Source organism: Chenopodium quinoa, unplaced genomic scaffold (genome assembly GCF_001683475.1).
Source record: "Chenopodium quinoa cultivar QQ74 unplaced genomic scaffold, ASM168347v1, whole genome shotgun sequence".
Lineage (NCBI taxonomy): Eukaryota > Viridiplantae > Streptophyta > Magnoliopsida > Caryophyllales > Amaranthaceae > Chenopodium > Chenopodium quinoa.
In genome coordinates this window covers 21296-27588 of record NW_018745523.1, presented here as the reverse complement: position 1 = coordinate 27588, position 6293 = coordinate 21296, and the positions used below count along the sequence as shown (strand labels likewise).

Below are 6293 nucleotides of genomic sequence, written 5' to 3'. Positions count from 1 at the left end.
TTAGATCCATTAAGCAAGTTGACCAAAAACAATAAACATTTTGGACAATGTGTTTATTGAATATAAACTTAAGATTCAATAACTCATCATTCATGATTAAAATAACTTTGTATTGTTTATTTTATGTGCCACCACCAATCTAGTCTATATCATATGTTTCTCTTACATATATGTAGTCCTTGTGGCCTATTTGGCTTCTGTAAAGATGCATAAATTAATCTCGCAACTTCTTAATAGAGTTTTTATCTTTCTTTTTAACAAAAAAAATTGAATCCACACTCCATTATCTATCTGTGTACTCATTTTAGTGAGTCATAAGGACTACAAAGAAAGAGAGGTATACAATTTATTTCTATAATTACAATATTATAGTGTCACAAATCTCACAATATAAAATATGGGAGGAATAATAATACATAAGAAATTATTCAAAATTAACGAATAAAATTGTACGTAGTAGAATTTTTTTAAAAATCTTCTTATTAAGGGGATTTATATATATTAAAAAAAAAAATTTAAAAAATTATGAGAGATTTAATTAAAAGATCATGAGATATACAAAATGTTAGATAAAAAAAAAAGAGCCAATAAAGTGGATCCATCGACAAGAAGAATGATCCTTTTCATTAAATTTTTCTCATTAATCAAATAGTGATGCTACTCCGTATTATTTGTTTATTTATTTATTTATTTATTTATTTATTTTCTCTTTAGCTATTGTTCAATCAAAATTGGAATCTTTCACTAAATATATAATTAAAGAAAAAACAATAATTGGAATCTTCTATTTCATAGAATATCACATCAATGCGCATTTCGTTATAAAAGTATGTGTCTATGTACTAACCACTATAAATACTCCACTTTGTCATTCCAAAGTCCCGGCATAATTAGCTAGATATAACACTAGTATCAAAAGTTCTCATTATTATGGCTTTCAACTTCCAACACTTCTCTCCTATCTTAATCTTTCTCTTGGCTTTATTCATTCAATTTACCGAGAGTCGTCTAACACAAGAAACATTCAAATCAACTTTTGGAACTTCATCAATATCTAACGCTGATGAAGGGACAAATTGGGCTGTACTCGTGGCCGGTTCGAGGGGTATGGTAATTATCGACACCAGGTTTGTACAATTTTATCGTATTCAGTAACTTTTTAAGAATAATATCCCGATGATTTGATGGATAATTAATTAGTTGCGCCACATAAGCCTGACTATATAATGATTTGAAAGACAATCATGTATGTATATATTCTCGATTTTGTTAGAGGATTTTTAGAATTGAATAACGGAGGTATTTATTTGATTTTACAGGCTGATATATGTCATGCATACCAAATCTTAAAGAAGAATGGTCTCAAGGATGAAAATATCATCGTCTTCATGTACGATGACATAGCTCATAACGAAGAGAATCCGAGAAAAGGAATTATAATCAACAACCCAAAAGGAGGAGATGTTTACAAAGGAGTTCCTAAGGTTTGATTCATTTCACTTCTAATTTACGTCAACTTATTTTGGTAGGTTATCAAGCAAATATTCTTGTTGATTACTTTGAGTTGTTCACACGGTACAGTATTATCATCCTTGATCATGTAGGATTACACAGGCAAATATTTGACAACTAGCAATCTTTTGGCTGCGATACTTGGAAATAAAACAGCTATTAAAGGAGGCAGCGGCAAAGTTATCAATAGCGGTCCAAATGATCGTATATTTATCTATTACTCCGACCATGGAAGTCCCGGCGTACTTAGTAAGTAACTTTTGTACAAGTATTATATAACACGGAGTATATGTTATCTTGTACATACTGACCTTTATTTTTCATCATTGGAATTTTACTCGTGTGACATTAGCTATGCCGAATGATGACGATCTATATGCGAAAGATTTTATCAACACCTTGAAGAAAAAGCACCAAATGGGAACATACAAAAGCATGGTAATAATTAATTAATCTATATGCACATATTTATTTATACTATATAGTTTGGTTGAAATTTTAATTATAAGATTGTTTATAATTAAATATGTAGGTGATATACGTAGAAGCTTGTGAAGCAGGGAGTATATTTGAGGGTCTTCTCCCGAAAGAGTGGAACATATACGTGACTACGGCATCAAATCCTGAAGAAAGTAGCTGGGCAACTTATTGCCCTGGCTTTGATCCTAGTCCTCCCGAAGAATATGATACATGTTTAGGTGACTTGTATAGTGTCGCTTGGATGGAAGACAGGTAATTAATTTATATATTGTACTCCGTAGTCAGTTAGTCACTTTTTTTTTTTTTTTTTTTTTTTTTTTTTTTTTTTTTTTTACACGAACACATTTATGAATTACGGCTCAACCTAACTATGTGCTTTGAAATGAATCACAATCATGGACATATACGTACCATAGTCAACATAAGAAAAGTATAAAATTGGGTAGACTTTACATAGTACGATGTGTTCCTTAAAATAATTGAAAGTATCTAATTAATGGAAAGTGTAAAGTATGTTCAAATGCTGTCGTTTCGAATTTACGACTTATGATCAATGAGTCAATGACTAATTATATTTTAGTCTTATTTGTTGTTTTTTTTTTTTGTTTGTGTTTCAATTATTGTCAACAGTGACATGCACAATACCCAGTCAGAGACAGTGGAACAACAATATCAAGTGGTAAGAACTGTACTCCGTAGATTATGATAATAATTGGATAGCTAATTAGTAGTTATTAGCTTAATCATTTCATTTTATTACTTGTATATTTTTCGTAAAGGAAAATGATTAGCTCAATACTTCTAATACAAAAAGGCCATAACGCGTACAACAGTGTAACGATACATTATAATACTTTTTAAAAATATCGATCATAATAAGTGTTTTAACTTTGAATTGTCTTATAAAATGGCCTAATCAATCATGTCAGTGATGTCACTTAACTTCCTTTTCATATTAATTTTGTGCTTAATATTTTCTGTTGAAGAAAAAAAAAAATTGACGCCTTTGACGACTTGGTCCACCTAATACCAAGTATAATGGAAAATAAGCATTATCCTTTAAGCTCTATACATTAATGCACTAATTAACACGTGATTTTATTATAAATTCTATAATAATATACTTCTATATAGAAATATAAATATGCAATTGATAAATTGACGGATATTTCAAAATATTATATACGTATCTTTATATTGTTTTTATAACATCTCATGAAATTTCATGTACCACGCATTCCTATTTTGGTATTGTATAGTAAGCATGAGTTTGCATAAATCTGATCTTATAACTTTGGTATGAAATCAGAATTCATCATAATGTAAATCAAAATATACATACAGGTAAAGAAAAGAACAGCAGATGCAGGAGAACATGGATCTCATGTAATGGAATATGGTAATATCAACTTTAGTAAGGATCATCTCTCGGCCTACATAGGATCTTCAACCACCGATTCCGGCCATAAACATCATAACAAAAGGGGCAAAGGCAACCACATTAATCAAGCCTCTTCAATTCCTGTTGAACAACATGAGGCTGACATTCTCTATTTAAGGCGAAAGGTTTGTTTAATTACTACTCTCTTCGTCACATTGTTTATAATTTATCATCTAGTTCATTTGACTTTTTTTCGCATTTGGTGTTTTATTTTTTATGGAATCGTCAGGTATTCCCGTTGTTCCAATATATATATACTTGCCTTACTAACTAAGGAACGTTTTAAAAAAGTGAAAAAGGTACAAAGTAAAATAGGAGAATGAGTTTAGAAAATACTCTATAATTTACACAACAAAAGGATTTTTTTTTACAAGGATGAGACGTGTAGTTTGGAACATTCTAATGGTGCTTTCTCCTCAACTTAAAACAAGTGTCGATAAGTCTCAATAAGTTTTAATCTGGTCCAATCAAATCCAATAAGTATACTCATTTTCAACCACGTATAATCAGGTCTAATAAGTTTACTCTTTTTCAATCAGTTATAAACAGTAGGGTCAATAAGGCTCTAATCAATTCCAAGAAGTTTCAACCAAATTTAATTTAATAAAGTTTAATTTAGTTCAGATTGGTTTAGAAGATTGTAGGTGCAAGCTATAGACAAGTAAAGTGAGACAAAATGAATAATATTAGTTATTTATACATGGGAAATATATATTCCTAGAGTTTTAATTTATCAAACTACACAATAAAGTGTATCCAACATAAACATTAATCTTACTATTCAATGTGAAAAAAACAGCATTAAGCTATTGTATTTTGATCTTTTGAGTTAGTGTATTTACATTTTGATCTTTTGAAAACAATAATCATATAAAATAAAGGTTTCAAGAGCACCAGAAGGATCTATTAAGAGGAAAGAGGCCCAAAAGGAGTTGGATGATGCACTTTCACATAGGGAGCATGTAGACTGCACCTTTGAAGAGATTGGGAAAACTCTTTTTGGTGAAGAACAAGGCAACGAGATGATTAAGACCGTCCGATCAACGGGACAATCGATTGTGGACGATTGGGATTGTTTCAAAACATTGGTATGTATATATAAAAATCTTTCTCGATCTTTATGTTTATATACTTAATTTCGTTCATATTTCATTGTCAAGTTGTCAAATTGCTTATTTAAATCACATAGTTAATACTCGCTTTTGTCTAATCAATATATTTATGACCGTACTTATTGTAGTTATCAATATATTATGCTTTGATTTATGACTAAACTTAAATGCACCTTTTTTTTGTCCGTATATAAATTAAAATATAAAAATGACGATAAATATAATCTCAAGGGTTATGTATAAGAAGTCAAAGAAGAAAAGCCTAAGAATAAATAAACATCAATTACATTGATTTGCGCGTAATTTAATCATGATTTCTCAACTTTATTTCATTATAGGAAGTTTATTTAATGTAGCTGTAATGGCCAGATATATCATTATCCATTACCCAAAAAAATAATACTACGTATGATTAAATAATGTGCCACGAGGAATTGACCTTAGAAGTACAAAAGGCACATGGTTTGACCTTTTGCATGAAATAATTCTAGAGAAATAGAGGCAGCAAGTAATCTAGGTCTTCGTTTGAGAACGTTGTTTTTCTTTTGATATTTCAAAGGTTTGAAAATGGAGAATATATATGTGAATTAATCTGTTAATGGTGTAAATAAAATCTATGTACTCCATTTATGAAATATAATACAAATCTAATATCATATGGTTACTCTTTTGTTATGCATTCTATGGATTTGTGTCTATACATTAATAAAAGGATTTTATATATTCAATTTAATTTCTACGTATTTACCTTGCTCATTATTAATTCTACAATAAATTATTTTGATACAATATACAAGGTACATATAACATTTTTTTCCTTATTTTTTTGGATGTTAACAAAATATTCATATCATAACATTATGTTAATGTGTGTAGGTTGAGACTTATAAGACACATTGTGGAGCTCTATCAACCTATGGAAAGAAGCATATGCGGGCATTTGCAAATATGTGCAACTCTGGAGTGCAACAAGCTCAATTGGCTAAAGTAGCATCCCAAGTGTGTGGGACACAAGTCTAACTAATTAGCTATAATTATCCATAATTTAGCCTTAATTAGCTTCCCAACTCAAGATAAAGCTCATATATTATTTGCAAATGTATGGAAAAAAAAAAAAAAAACAGTCGCAACATATATGTATATGTAGAATAAATGGACCTTAACTTGCAATTCTAGATTATATGCGCACTAAGAAGATAAGATGCGCATGCATTCCTAGAATGTGCTAGCTATAGCAAAGAAGTGCTAAGTGTAGATTAATAAGATGTACGGTTTCACGTCATGAAATATCAATTACACAAGCCATTTACTTCATATTATCAATAGTTCGTATCAATTACCAAATACCCATACATGAAACATAGATATTAAATTAGCTACTTATAAATTTTATTAATTAAGTTCCATTGATTTGTTTACTATACACATTTTTTTTTTTTTAAGATAAGGAACTTAATAAGTTATAAGTTCGTGCTGATGGGAATAGTTCAAATAATTTTTTTTTTTTTTTTTTTTTTTTTGGTGTTTAGAGAGCCACGAGGACGGAAGTGAGAATCGATTTCAGGATCACCTGGAACTGGGAGGGAAGCTCAAACCAATTGAGCTATCCCTCACTCTCATAGTTCAAATTAATAATTGGTCTTTATAATTTATTGGCTCTAGTTTATTTACTGCTCCTAATTAACCCCTTGATCATTCCATATTATTTGTATCATTTTGACTTTTTATATTATATATACACCCCATTT

At 29.7% G+C, this 6293-nt stretch overlaps 1 pseudogene; it reads left to right on the top strand.

Annotated features, from left to right (window-relative positions):
- The first annotated feature begins 873 nt into the window (after nucleotides 1-873).
- Nucleotides 874-5864, top strand: LOC110715483 (annotated as a pseudogene).
- The last annotated feature ends 429 nt before the right edge of the window (nucleotides 5865-6293 follow it).